Source organism: Carex rostrata, chromosome 7, assembly GCF_964058835.1.
Source record: "Carex rostrata chromosome 7, lpCarRost1.2, whole genome shotgun sequence".
Taxonomy (NCBI): Eukaryota; Viridiplantae; Streptophyta; class Magnoliopsida; order Poales; family Cyperaceae; genus Carex; species Carex rostrata.
This window is the reverse complement of record NC_135924.1, coordinates 11,580,833-11,596,089: the sequence shown is the minus strand read 5'-3', so window position 1 is coordinate 11,596,089 and position 15,257 is coordinate 11,580,833.

Below are 15,257 nucleotides of genomic sequence, written 5' to 3'. Positions count from 1 at the left end.
ATACTACTTGACGAAATTTCATATGGTAATATTATTAATCTGAAGCATTTGTACTTTTTTATTGAAGTGTTTATGGTTTTATCAGCATTCAGCAATAATTCGGACTAAAATAAGAGTACCATATTAGACAGATGTTCATATCCCACGATTTCAATATTTGAGTTATATGAAAAAGATTGGATACGGAGCGGATAATAGTAAAATTATATCATATCCGTTTTTTTATTTTGTTTTTAGATAGGCCAATGCCAATATGCCATGCTTTGAGTTTTGAGCAATGTTATCAGAACCGGACCGGACATCAAACCACTAAAGCTTCGGTTCAATGGTTTACTGGTCGGACCAGTGGTTCAACCGGTTTAATTACTGATTTTTTTTTAATATATATAACTTATTATCTAAGTGTCAAACTGATTATATGTTTTTACATCTTCTAACAAGGAATAATGAGAGTACATATCTGTTTTTCGAGAAGAAGGTGTAACAGATCCATTTGCTTCAAAATTAACTGTCGGCATAGTTTTTGTATAACAAAAATTATTAGGTTCTTCAATAATGTATGAAATTGCAAAAATAGAGGTCAGAAGATGATGATTTCTCTAATTACAGTTTAGAAATCATAGCGGCCATAAAAAATGATTAAACTATAAAAAAAACAACTGAGAAGAAGATAACTTGCAGTGTCAATCATTCGACAAGTAAACTGAAAAGGAAAACCTCATTCAAAAAACAATCCAAAAAAAACAAAAATACTCATTCAAAAGGAAGTCCATACTGCCTAGTGCGTACTGGTACCACTGTGCCAGTACAAGGCTTACCCTGGTACACAGTGCTCAACATTATGCACCATAAAGAGATAAAAGCCACAACTACTATCTTTGTTTTTTTTTTGATAAAAACCCATAGGTATATTCCATTAACTAAAGATAATAGTTTTACAATTACAGTGCCTCCTAAGAAAATAAAATAAAAACATAAGTTACAAAAAAATAGAGAAAAGCAAGCAGTACAAAAGCTTGCTGGTACCCCTAAACTAAATTAACCTCCTATTCAATATGCAATAAAAGAAAAGAATGTAGGGCTCCTTGTAAAATAACCCATCCCTTCTTTCTGACAACCTCCCCGCTGGATGCCAGTATCCAAAAAAAAGGTACTGGTTGCACCATTTAAACTCCTACACTGAACTGTGTTCGTACCAGTAATCCTTCTAGCTCGTGCCAGTCTCCCCCACAAGGTCTGTAGGATCTTGCTGATACCCGTCCGGCCTCCAATTTTCTGCAGTACTCAGTTGCTCTGTCCTTCTAAAGAAATCCTTGTTCAGGTTGTGTTCATTCTCCAAATGAGATATTAGACATTGTATTGGTGTACCATTACCATTCTTTCCTGACTTCCTCGCCCAATTCGCTAAGTTGTGCGGTGTTTGCAATGCCCGTCATGTGATCTGATTCAGGTTCATTCTTTGAGTACCCTCTCTGAATATGTTAATTGCACTCATCATTGTCTCGGCAGCTTTCCAAGATGGCCACAACTACTATCATTGGAAAGGTGATTCATTCCCCTGGCATCTGTCACATGCTATTACCAAATCCATTTTAATTAGCTACGATCTTCAATGGTATCTCAATTAATAGAACCTGCATTTTTTAATGTTGGAGCTCACCCACCTTGTCCCGGCCTATTGCTAGTGTTTTTTAAGGTGTGATCGACGGAATCGAAGGTTTCCCTGCATGGTGTAAAGTGTCTTTTCTTGACAGATTGAAGGTGTGCATCAGTGCATGTGGGTGGACAACCATGACAACTCATGTACAATTAAACTATACAAAAACTTGTTGAATGATTGACAGTGCAAGTCGAATGAACAAAAAAATGATAACTGAAATTAGAGAAAATAAAATAAATTTCACCTAACAATTAGGACAAAAGATCAAAGTTTATCAGTTGAATCGGACAACAGTGAAAGCAACAGTATCAATTGAAGCAATAATATATATCACATTTCCTATGTATATAATAATCAAGAGAAAGTTATCTTCTAAAAAAATAAATTATGAAACTATTAACCACACGCAATCATTGACAATTCCACGACCCTTATATAACATTTTATTTTGGTTTGAGCATTTCATCAAACACCTTTAATGCATTCTTCTATTTAATAAAATCATCTCAAAAATTCAATCTTTTCAAATGCATGGACTACAAATTCGAACTAAATGATTAAAGGAGATTACTTACGATATTTTGTGCAGGTTTGATTTTGTTTCAAGTTTAGTCTTCTACCCTTGAGCTACTGTGAAATACACCACAACAAAAATAAGAAGATTGAAGGAGAAAGTCAAATTGAAGGAGGAATGAGAGTCAATTTCTCATTTCTTTCCATTAGCCAGTGGAGAAAAGGGAAGGAAATGAAAAACTTTTAGCGAATTTGGAAGATGCATGCACGAAATCAGATTTGTACAAGAGATACAAAGATTTTATCAAATTGGATTTGAACCGGTACTTTTACGCGGTTTTGTTCAACGACTTATTACAAGAACCGGCCAATAAAATTGGTTTTCACCGATACAATAGCGATACAATGCAGAAGCGATAATTTAACAGAACCGAACCGGACAGGTGACCGGTTCCGGTTTTTTCCGGTCCAACCGTCCGGTCCGGTCCGGTTCTGATAACACTGGTTTTGAGAATGAAGAGGCAGGTCAAGTCGGAAGAGTGCTTGATTGGGTTGCAAATGAAGCCCATAGAACTAACTATAAACAGCAAGATTTAACCTTACATGAAAAACATTACTGTACCAGTGCCGTGTACCAGTCGGTCCCAGATCATAAGAGCAGCATTATAATTGACAATGACAAATGACAACAAGGTACATGACAAAACTGTGAAAAAACAATTATCCTGTGTCAGAATTGCAATATCAGCACCAGCTGGTAGGCAAATAAGCTAGCTAGGTGGTATGAACAATTATCCTGTGTCAGAATTGCAATATCAGCACAAGCTGGCCTACCAGCACAGGTTCTCTATGCACTGGCACTGGCACTGGCAGGCCAGTACTACATCATGCCAATGTAATGTGAGAACACAACCGTTGTCTAAAACTGTTACAGGGTCAGTACGTACTCGGTGACATCAGTAACAGAATATGCAGTGTAACTGTCCCTAATCCCTATTATAGTTCTAATAGGTACCCTACCCGGAAGAGACGTATCTAGTATAGATTTTTATTATGGATAAGAAACAAAAATTAGACAACGAGTGTCTGTGAAAACATACAGCTAATCAAAACTAAAAACGCACTGGGGTATATACATTTTGTGGACGCAAATTTGATCATTCTTGCTTGATTGGAGTGATAGAAGTCTAGTGATGGGTTTCTCTGTACGCATATCACAGCCGAGAAGGCACTGAATCCAAATCAGACCGGGAACTGAATCGACCGGACTAGAACAGTCACCCATCAGCTGAGAATGCAATGAATAAAATCAGACTGAAACTAAATCAACCAGTTCAGAACAGTCACCTCTAAACAGAAAGAGAAGAAGAAATGCAGATAAAGAGGCATAAAGCAACACAAAATAACACACAAACGTCAACCTAAAAAGGAAGGTATACCTACTGTACATAGACGGGAGACCACTTACTCTTTCATTGCCCTTCTATCACCGAAGAGGAGAAAGCATCCGCGACTGATCCATTACTTCAGTCCAATACTCAACACGATGGGATGAGCTCGACTAAGTGAATTTTTGATATAGCAAAGTGATTTGAAGATAGTGCATGGCATGTTATTAACTGTGTACAACAATGTGTTAGTTCTTATTTGAACATAGTAGGTCAAATTCCGAGCATAAAAGGTTGGTTGTGCTACAACCTACAAGTGTAGTTTGATAGTTATTTAGAATTAAAAATGATCTAGTCGGTACCTATTATATTTTGTATGTAAATAACATATTAATATGTCAATCAAATATGTGGCTTAATTAATTGCTTGACATTCATTATGAATTCTAATAAACTGAACTACAAGATGATTCAGAAAATGTTATTAGCAGCGGATGCATTTAGCATTTTGAATTTATTTCAGATTTTATCTGACCCAAAAGAGTTATAACAAATTGTATTTTTCACATTTTCTCTTATAATATTAAAAGTGTTCAGTTTTATTAAATAAATAGTACTATCATGTCAACTATATATGTATTGTTACACATGGGCGAACCCAAATGAGCTAAAGTTCAGATCCATTGAAGTAACTCACACTTTGGGTTTTAAATTGGAACCGTCTAATTCGAATCCGAGATAATATATCCAAAGTGGAGCGCACACATCCTGAGAGATGAATTTGAATTGTGAAACAATCTCGAGCGACGGATTCGAATCGAGCGGTCCCAATCTAAAACTCAAAGATTGAGTTACTTTAGGGGATCGGGACCTAGTGAGTTAGTGGATTTTTTTTTTATTTAGAATTATTGTAAAATGATTTAACAGAACCAGCCCTGCATTGGGTGATTTTCGGAAAATAGCCTCCACCGGTCCTAGGAATCGGTGGAGCAGAAAAAATGAAATCTACACCGGTCCTAAGGACCGGTGGAGGTACATTTTAACCCATTTACACACCGGTGCATCCATTGCCACAGAAGATCTCTTATTACTCTGCACCGGTTCCTAGGACCGGTGTAGGCTTGTTTTGTAATTTACCCCGCAGGCTCCTCCTCCTTCCTTCTTCCTTTTTCCTCCCTCCTTTCTCTTCTTCCTTCCAAACCGTGAGCAGCATTTTTTTTTTTTAATTCTCTCAATATACTCAATCAATTCTCAATCTAATTGTCTCAAAATTTCAGGATTGTTTAGGAGATTTGAAAACTCTTCAGATCTACAATTTTGACAAGGTAAATATCTCTCTCTTTATAATTCTTATTTTAACCGAATTAAAACAAATAATTAATTTAATTTAGATTATTATTGTAAAATGTAGTGTTAAATTAGTATTTTGTGTAATTTAGATTGATTTGGAGTATATTTAGCAATTTAGTGGTAATTTAATGGTAATGTAGTGTAATTTAGAGTTAATTAAGTGTAATGTAGTGTTAATTTGAAGTTTATTTGATATTAATTTAGTGGTAATTTAATGGTAATGTAGTGTAATTTAGAGTTAATTAAGTGTAATGTAGTGTTAATTTGAAGTTTATTTGATATTAATTTAGTGGTAATTTAGTATATATGTAGTATAAATTTGTGTAATTAAGTGTTCATGTAGTATAATGTAATTTTTTAATAATATGTATTACAATGTTTACAAAAATTAGATAAATGTGTGATGACTCTCATGAAGTTTAAAATTAGATAAAATTAGATAAATGTGTAAAATTAGTAATATGTAGTATAAATTTGTGTAATTAAGTATTTATGAAGTTTATTATTAAAATAAAAATTAGATGATATGTTGTTTACATATAGTTAAATTTTGATTATTGTAGCCATATGCTTGAAAAAATGTTTGTTTATATAATTATATGTGATGACTCTCATCAGTTGCAAAAATATTGTTTATCAAATTTTCTAACAAAGTCAATGGATAATGTGAATTATCCGAAGCTGTTGAAATTAGCACCACAGAACCACAGAGCATGGAAAGTTCGTGATATGGTAATTTTGATTATATCTATTAATTATTTGTTGCAAATAAATATTATATGAAGTATTTGAAGGGTTTATAATGTTTTATTTCTTTTTGGCAGCTTTCCTCTTCATTGAACCAGATAAATTCACATCAAACTAGTATTGCTTACAACAGTCTGATGGATGATGCTCTGAAGAGATTAGGGTTGTATCAAATTGCTCGCCTTAATGATTGCAAGATTGATCCGCATTTGATTAGTGCCCTGGTTGAGAGGTGGAGGCCGGAGACCAATACATTTCATCTACCTGTCGGTGAGATGACAGTGACGCTGGAAGATGTTGCATGTCTATGGGGCTTACCGATTAAGGGTAATTAACTAATTAAAGTTGTTTATCAGTTAATTTAAATCCCTATTTTTTAAGGTGAATTGTTGATTGTATAATTCTTTTAATTTGCAGGTGACCCGATTACTGGTGTAACGCCACATAAATTAAAATATTAAATTAAGGTACAACATAAATAGTGTATATAGTTATTCATTCTTCTATGTTATTTTTCTTCTTACACTTATTTAATTTAACAAAGTAATAAATTTTATAAATTAAAATGCCGTGAAAAGAAACTAATAGATTCCATTGTAGATCATGATTTAAATAGCCTATATAGAGGATCGTAGCAAATTAATTTTGGAACCAATACAATCCATTTGTTTCAACAGCCAAGAGTTGTAATATAAGATATACCTAAATTCAAATTGATAACCTCCAAAATAACTGATCGTAATATGCCGCCTGTTTGATATGCAAGTTACAAATTTAAATAGCGCCTATTCGTCTGAACAACATCTCCCATTATAAATGAACCACTTGCATAATTAAAAAGCCTTCTGTGTCCCATACTCTCTTCGCTAATTGTTCATAGAAGATTAAGAAACAAGGTTAGATATCTATAGTTGGTCATTTTCTCCGCTAATTAATCTCTATAGTTGATGATTTTCAATTATTACTTAACTGATTAGACAATTATAATACTCACCGGTTTGATTTCCTCTATCTTCTATTTATATAATTTTTATATTATACTTATTTATTCGTACAAAATTTTATCCTATTATATAAACTTCGTTATGTTATACTTATTTATTTGATAAGGATTTCAATAATTTCTGAAATGATTTTATATATTAGGATGTATTATATTATTTGATAATCTTTTGATAATAGTTGGAAATTAGTAGTGATTTCAATACTCATTAATTCTTGAAATTTCATGAAGTACAGAGTTTTGATTTTGTTTTTGAATGATTAATTATTTTTAAAATGATATATTATGTTCATAATCAAAATTTGTCAGAAGTTCTGATTTGTTTAGATTGTTCTTAAACACCCACGGAATTTCATCAAAATCTTTGATTTGCATCTATTATTTTATTAGATGGTAATTTTTCATAGATAACCCTAGAACTATTTTTATTACAAGGAACTATATTCTAAAAGCTTATCAATAATATAGATATCTTTCTTCTTGAGAAAATAAATCCATTATGTTTATAGTAACAATTATGTTTCTATTTAAATATTAGGAAATTTGTTCGGTCAAATAGATTTTAGTATATGTGTGATCCTATGATAAAATTTTACTATGTGTATATATGGATTTACAATTCAGATTGTACATAACAATAGTTGGTCTAGTAACTAACAAATGAAAATATGTATAAATATTAATTTGGAAATCGTGTTACATGGTTTAGGTCCGAGTACTGAAGTAAAGAGTAACGTAAAAGCGGGAGTGAACTACACCACGGTAGCAGGTGCGGGTTCCTGGTCTTTTTACAAATAATACAAAAAAATGCATGGATTGAGGTAAGTAGTCCTTTTTCTTAATCTGGTGGATAAACTGCATGTTGTGAATGTCGAACAATCGTTTGAATTTGTGTAGAATTGCATGATAGGAACTCTTGATGCATGAAATTGAATTGACAGGAATTGAATTGGGAATTTGAGAATGGGGACCTTGAATGAATCGTTTTAAATTGGGGCCGTCCGTGTGAGGCGGCTCTGCATGTGTTTTTTTTAAAAAGCGGGCTGTCCATGTGTGGCAGCCCAGTGTGTGAACAGGACAGAACAGAACAGAACAGAACGGGTCGCCAAATTCGCGGCGGTTCGCCGGATGGGTCCCCGAAATGGCCCATCTAGAGTGTGATAATCGGGTCGTCCTTGCGTGGCGATTCGCCGGGTTTCCATGTGCGGGCATGGATTCCCAGAGTGTGGAATTTTAAAACCTTTTGAAATGAGTTAGAAAGGGGCGGGAATAAAAACTGGTTATTTTAAAGTGATTTGCATATCCTAATCGATAGGGACATGGGGAAAAATTCAAAAACCTTCTTTTTATGTTATTTGGGGAATTAAATGCATTGATTTGTAAAAGCACCGGGCTGGAACTAAATCCCGCACTGAGAGTTAGTTCGATCTCTCACTGTACCACCTGTTATGTGGGTTCCAGGAAACGAAGAAGAAAGCATGGAGGAAGGTCGCGGGTGAGGAAATTAGCGGAAGTTGTTAAGATAGCCACTATCTGTTTATTTTATATTTGTATGAACAATATTTTGTGTGGACATGGCAGTGACTGTTTGACTAGCCATGTCTGACATATTGTCCCTTTTTTGTTTGTTTGTTTGTGAACTCCATTTACTTTTAAATAAAGTGGCTTGTTGAATGTTTTTTTATTGATGATGTGTGTGATGTGCTTAACGCCTAGCGCATAAATGCGCGGCGGGTTGTCCGGGGGTGTGACAACTGGCACCAGCGATACTGATTGGAACCCATACTTAGAGTATGATCTAGGGGTTGATCCGGCTCTTTTTTACGATAACCTCATTGAGACAATGCCATATAAATATAGGATTTATAATCCTAACACATCGAAAGAACGATTGTCCGTCTCTGCTTATTCGATTAGACTGAAATGGGTGCGGGCCAAATTTAGTGAACCCTTACAAGAGTGGCACAGTGATGAGAGAGTTGCACAGTACATCTGAGGTTTTTGTATGGATTTATTCGGGTCAGTTATGTTTCCGGATTCTAGTACGGATGGAGTCCCTGTGATGTACTTGCAATTCATTAATGATCTAGAGACTCCACAAGAATACAATTGGGGAGGTGCCGTACTCGCACATCTCTATCGAGAGTTGTCGCGTGCTTGCCTTGCAGGAGTGGACACGATAGCGGGTCCGATGTTGTTGTTACAGATTTGGTCATGGACTCGATTTACTATTGGTCGGCCTAATCCCCGGGACGAGCCACCTCCCTTTGGTGGTGCATATGAGGATACGAGAAATGCTTTCGGTGTGAAATGGACCACTCGACATTTGTGGAAACGCAACCCTCACTTAGGTATAAAGATTTATAATTCGAGATGAATTCGATAGATTTATAATTGTTTTTTAAAATTTATATTTTTTTTGACAGGTGGTGATCGGCGTAAAGCGCAACACAAGTTTCGGTACGCTTGGGAGCGTACCTTTTAAACCTCGGTTACACCTTCCGATTAGGGTTGCAAGTGCACAACCCTATCGAGGAGTATAATCGGGTATCGATCCACAGGGACGGTTTCTTTATCTAGAATTTTACTTAGCTTAGCTAAAGACTAGAAGTGAGAAAAAAGGGTTTTGGTGTTTAATTTTCCTAAGGAATCAACTCAAGCAATCACACAATGATATAGAATAGTAAATGTGCAAGAAAAGGTATAAACTGTGTTTTGATTTGGGATAAAAGGTGTTTCAAGGGTTTCAGACTTCATCTCTGATTTGCCTCTAGTGGTACGGCCCTTACCAAGTTGGTACGGCCAGGCCGCACCAACCTGGTATGACCAAGCCGTATGGGGCTTGGTACGGGTAGGCCGCACCACTCTTGTAAGGGCCGTACTGGTTTACCAGAACAGAGCTTACAAGTTCGAGTTGATGCATTTCTTGCTGGTACCTCGTATTAAACTCTTGATAAAGGTTCAATTGACCATACCTAAGGTTCCTAAACCTCAACTCTCGTTTGTTGGTTCAAGATCTAAGTTTTGGATTCAATTCTTCACCTTCTAGGGTTTCTAAACCTCAACTCTCGTGTTTTGGTCCAGATCCTCTAGTTGATTGATTGGAGATCTAAGGTAACCTCTAATCTGTCGATTAGAGGAGAATTCAACCTTTCGGCTTCAATTCGATCAAATCTACCTAAAGGGATTGGTTTGGTTGAGAGAAGGCAATGGTCACATGACCTTGTTAGGGTTGATCTACCACTATAGGCACACCACATGCAATCACAGCAACACAAAGCAATCAAGACAAGCAAATTCACAATCAAATCAATCACAAGAGTTCATACAAGATCCAAATCAAGAAAAGCAACACAAATCAAGAAAATCCATCTACAAACCCTAGAAACGAAAGTCTACTACTCACAAGTCATGGATCTGTCCAGATATACAAGAAAAGAGATAGAGAAAGTCATGAAAGAACTAGATTGAAGATCGGGAATGGAGAAGGTGTAGATCCATCGATTCTCGCCTCTTCCTCTTCCTTGATCTTCTCTTCTTGCTCCTTTGCTCTCTTTCTCTCTTTCACTGAGCTCTCAATCTGGAATGAAGTGGAATCCTCGAAAATGGAGAGATCCCCCGCTATATATAGCCTCTGCCAAGATTTGAATTCTGTCAGGCGGCACCTATGTACGGCCCGTACCAATTTGGTACGGCCAGGCCGTACAAGGTGGGAAGAAGGCTGAAACGGCTAAGTTTGGTACAGGCCGTACCAAGTTTGGTAAGGGCCGTACCAAGGTGTCCAAAAACGCCGTTTCTTCGTGTATTTTGCTCCAATCCTGCAGAAAACAAACAAACTCTCAGCAGTACCAAATTCTAAGAATATATCAATGAAATGCACATGGTTTTGACAATTTAGAACGTGAATTTGGTACAAAATCAAGTCAAATATAGGCTAAATATGCGAGGTATCAAATTCCCCCAAGCTAAACTCTTGCTTGTCCTCAAGCAAAGATCTGTTCTTTGTTACCGGGTTGAACTCTAAATGCAAGTTAAGTTCCTAAATGTGAAAATTTACATGAATTGCTTAAATCAAGAACCTCGAGAATCTTTATGGTATGATTTGGACTTTCCTTGATCAATTTTGATTCACCCCACAAATTGACTAATCAAACTTCAAGTTCTAGAATGTTTTAATACTTGCAAAGCTGAATACTCGAATTGATCAATCTATCATTCTTTTACTAAAATCAAGCTCTCATTTGTGGAGATTTTCCCTTTTTCTCCCCCAAGCTTGGAACAAGCTTAGGTTAGCAAGTCACGGACTTCGTGTGTTGATATATGCAAAAGTTATTTTTCTTTTCTAAATTTGGGAGACGAGCTCAAAGGCGCCCAATAGGACTTATTGCCAGTACTCTTATTTTCTCCATCCTTTTTTTTCTTTCTTTCTTTCTTTTTTTATTTGGGAGACGAGCTCAAAGGCGCCCAATAGGACTTATTGCCAGTACTCTTATTTTCTCCATCTTTTTATTTTTATTTTTTTTTATTCTTTTGCTTTTGCACATATACCATGAATACACACATCCATTGGTATTCATTCATACCAATGAATATCCAAATCCCCATTTCCCTATTTAAAAGGCACAGTTCAGTTTCAAAAATTGATTTTTGATACAATTCAAGTTTTCATCATTTCAAGTTCTCAAAACATCCCTTCCTAATCAGTTCTTTGATCAATTATGGGGTTAGTTCTAATTTTTCAAAGTCATCCAAATCACAACCAAAATTGTTCAAACAAGTCCTTAACCCAAGCAATCACACAAATTTATCACCTAAAAATGCAAATTTTGGAAAAATAAACATGACCTAAATGCAGATACAGTTTTCTTCTATTCACTCCCCCAAGCTTGAATGAAGCATTGTCCTCAATGCTTGAATTCACACAAGAAAAAGTAAATAGAAGAAAATATGGAAACTAACCAGACATGAAGTGAAGGGTGAGGCGGGGGCGTCTCACAGGTTGGTGGAAGGTGGATCAGGCGGCACTGGGGGAAGCACCCACTTCTGTGGTACACGGACCATGTGATCAAACCCTTGCATCAGGAGAATCCACAAGATTTCTTTCAAGGTCATGATAGAGCACCTGATCGCGCCTGTGTTAGCTTTCAATTTCTCCAAGTGCGTGGCAGTCCGATCGGGTTTGAGATCTGCACTTATGATCACAAGACAAGATTTATCTGGGACTAGGAACTCATACCTGAAGTTAAAGTCAGCTTGGAGAGTCTTGAGTTCAGAAGTCGGCGCCTCTGGTTGGGCTTTGACGCAACCCGCGTCTGGTGCAATCGGCTCGCGTGCGGACCCCGCGTGGGTTTCATCCAACCCGCTTCCTCTGGTCTCCAGGTCTTCAGGTCGTGACACGCGACTCGCGTGAGATTCATGCGGCTCGCGTCCAGGTTCCCCCAGGTCAACAGTTGTCACCTCTGCTCCATACACTGGTTTTAACTCGTTTGTTTCAACCTGCAACTCATCAGGGTCATCTTTAACTGAACTCTCGTATCCCTTGCGGAGTTGTCCCTTAGCCAATTGATCCATTAGCGTATTTATAATCTTGCTTCGAGAAGCTAATTGGGCATTGATCGCTTGCATCTGCTCGAGCATCATCTGATTCATCTTCCTTTGCTGGTGCATGAAGTCACTCACAGCGGGATCAATGTACGGCTCGGGTGGATCGGATTGGAATGAGCAGTTGTTTGAGTTATCGAATGGTGCATTGTTGTAGAAATTGCTACCGTAGTTGCTGAGATAGTTGACATGTTCGGTTTCCTCATCCCAATCCGCCAGTGGGCAATACTCATAAGAGTGTCTCATGTCCCCACACATGACACATGACTGTGGTTGATGGTTACCGACTGCCTTCATGCTCATTTTGATTAGAGCCTCTTGCATGGCCTCCTCCAGCTCGGCAGCTCTAGCATATAGAGCTGTGATCTGATCAACCTTGTATCGACCGCCTCCTCCTCCTCGAGAATTGTCGTGGCCGGACCACTGTTGGTATGTTGCCATAGCGTCTTGAGCTTCTCTGTCTCTTCCACGCGAGTCGCGTCGGTCGTGATGCGGGGCGTGTCGAGAGGTGGTTGTGCAGGAAGAGCTGTGTTCCTGTGGTAAGAGAAAAATAAAAGAAAAAGATACAAATTAAAATCTAGATTAGCTAAGATAAGCAAAAATCCAGAAAATGATAGCCGTCCCCGGCAACGGCGCCAAAAACTTGATCGGCGTAAACCGCAACACAAGTTTCGGTACGCTTGGGAGCGTACCTTTTAAACCTCGGTTACACCTTCTGATTAGGGTTGCAAGTGCACAACCCTATCGAGGAGTATAATCGGGTATCGATCCACAGGGACGGTTTCTTTATCTAGAATTTTACTTAGCTTAGCTAAAGACTAGAAGTGAGAAAAAGGGGTTTTGGTGTTTAATTTTCCTAAGGAATCAACTCAAGCAATCACACAATGATATAGAATAGTAAATGTGCAAGAAAAGGTATAAACTGTGTTTTGATTTGGGATAAAAGGTGTTTCAAGGGTTTCATACTTCATCTCTGATTTGCCTCTAGTGGTACGGCCCTTACCAAGTTGGTACGGCCAGGCCGCACCAACCTGGTATGACCAAGCCGTATGGGGCTTGGTACGGGTAGGCCGCACCACTCTTGTAAGGGCCGTACTGGTTTACCAGAACAGAGCTTACAAGTTCGAGTTGATGCATTTCTTGCTGGTACCTCGTATTAAACTCTTGATAAAGGTTCAATTGACCATACCTAAGGTTCCTAAACCTCAACTCTCGTTTGTTGGTTCAAGATCTAAGTTTTGGATTCAATTCTTCACCTTCTAGGGTTTCTAAACCTCAACTCTCGTGTTTTGGTCCAGATCCTCTAGTTGATTGATTGGAGATCTAAGGTAACCTCTAATCTGTCGATTAGAGGAGAATTCAACATTTCGGCTTCAATTCGATCAAATCTACCTAAAGGGATTGGTTTGGTTGAGAGAAGGCAATGGTCACATGACCTTGTTAGGGTTGATCTACCACTATAGGCACACCACATGCAATCACAGCAACACAAAGCAATCAAGACAAGCAAATTCACAATCAAATCAATCACAAGAGTTCATACAAGATCCAAATCAAGAAAAGCAACACAAATCAAGAAAATCCATCTACAAACCCTAGAAACGAAAGTCTACTACTCACAAGTCATGGATCTGTCCAGATATACAAGAAAAGAGATAGAGAAAGTCATGAAAGAACTAGATTGAAGATCGGGAATGGAAGGTGTAGATCCGTCGATTCTCGCCTCTTCCTCTTCCTTGATCTTCTCTTCTTGCTCCTTTGCTCTCTTTCTCTCTTTCACTGAGCTCTCAATCTGGAATGAAGTGGAATCCTCGAAAATGGAGAGATCCCCCGCTATATATAGCCTCTGCCAAGATTTGAATTCTGTCAGGCGGCACCTATGTACGGCCCGTACCAATTTGGTACGGCCAGGCCGTACAAGGTGGGAAGAAGGCTGAAACGGCTAAGTTTGGTACAGGCCGTACCAAGTTTGGTAAGGGCCGTACCAAGGTGTCCAAAAACGCCGTTTCTTCGTGTATTTTGCTCCAATCCTGCAGAAAACAAACAAACTCTCAGCAGTACCAAATTCTAAGAATATATCAATGAAATGCACATGGTTTTGACAATTTAGAACGTGAATTTGGTACGAAATCAAGTCAAATATAGGCTAAATATGCGAGGTATCAGGTGGTACAGCCACATATAGAGATAGCTTCGACAGACTAGCTGATGAGACAGTTAATTGGCGACCATACGTTGATTACTATGATCAGTTACCTAGACATGTTCGAGGACAAAAGAGGTATTGGATGAGCTGCGGTTACGTGATCCATTTCTGGATGATAGAGTATCAGCATGCGGATAGGGTCATGCGCCAGTTTCGACTGAGTAAATGTCTCTATTAAACATGATACATTTTAATTTTTTTTGCATAATGCATGATACATGTTAAATTTTTTTTGCAGAGGTACCTGAAGAGTAATTAGATTGGATCCATTAATGTAAGGTTAATGTTAGATTGGCTTTAAATTTATATTTAATGGACTATTGTAACTTTAATTAGACTGACTTTAATTATCCTTTAAATTATGTTTGTTTGAATTCTCCTGTACAAAAACTGTTTTAATTATGCTCTGGACCGAGTTTTACAAAACTGTTTTGCATGCATATAGATCATGACTTAAGGGAAATTTTCATATAAAGAACACAAAACTTGGTGTAGCCAATTGGCGGGAATTAATCTTTAAAGTTCAGGTGTTCAGAAAAATGCTGCTGCCTCAAAAGGATATGCTATGAAAGATACAAGTAATAAAAATGTGATACAACTTAATAAGATACATTAATACATGTCATAACATGATACAATAAAAATGTCTAAATAAGATACATCCCTAATGATACAATACAATGTCAACACAACCAATTCTTGGAATACAATAAAAATGTCTAAATAAGAAACATTAATGAGTACAACTGTTACAAATGATGTCAACACAACCAATTCTTAGAAATTCCT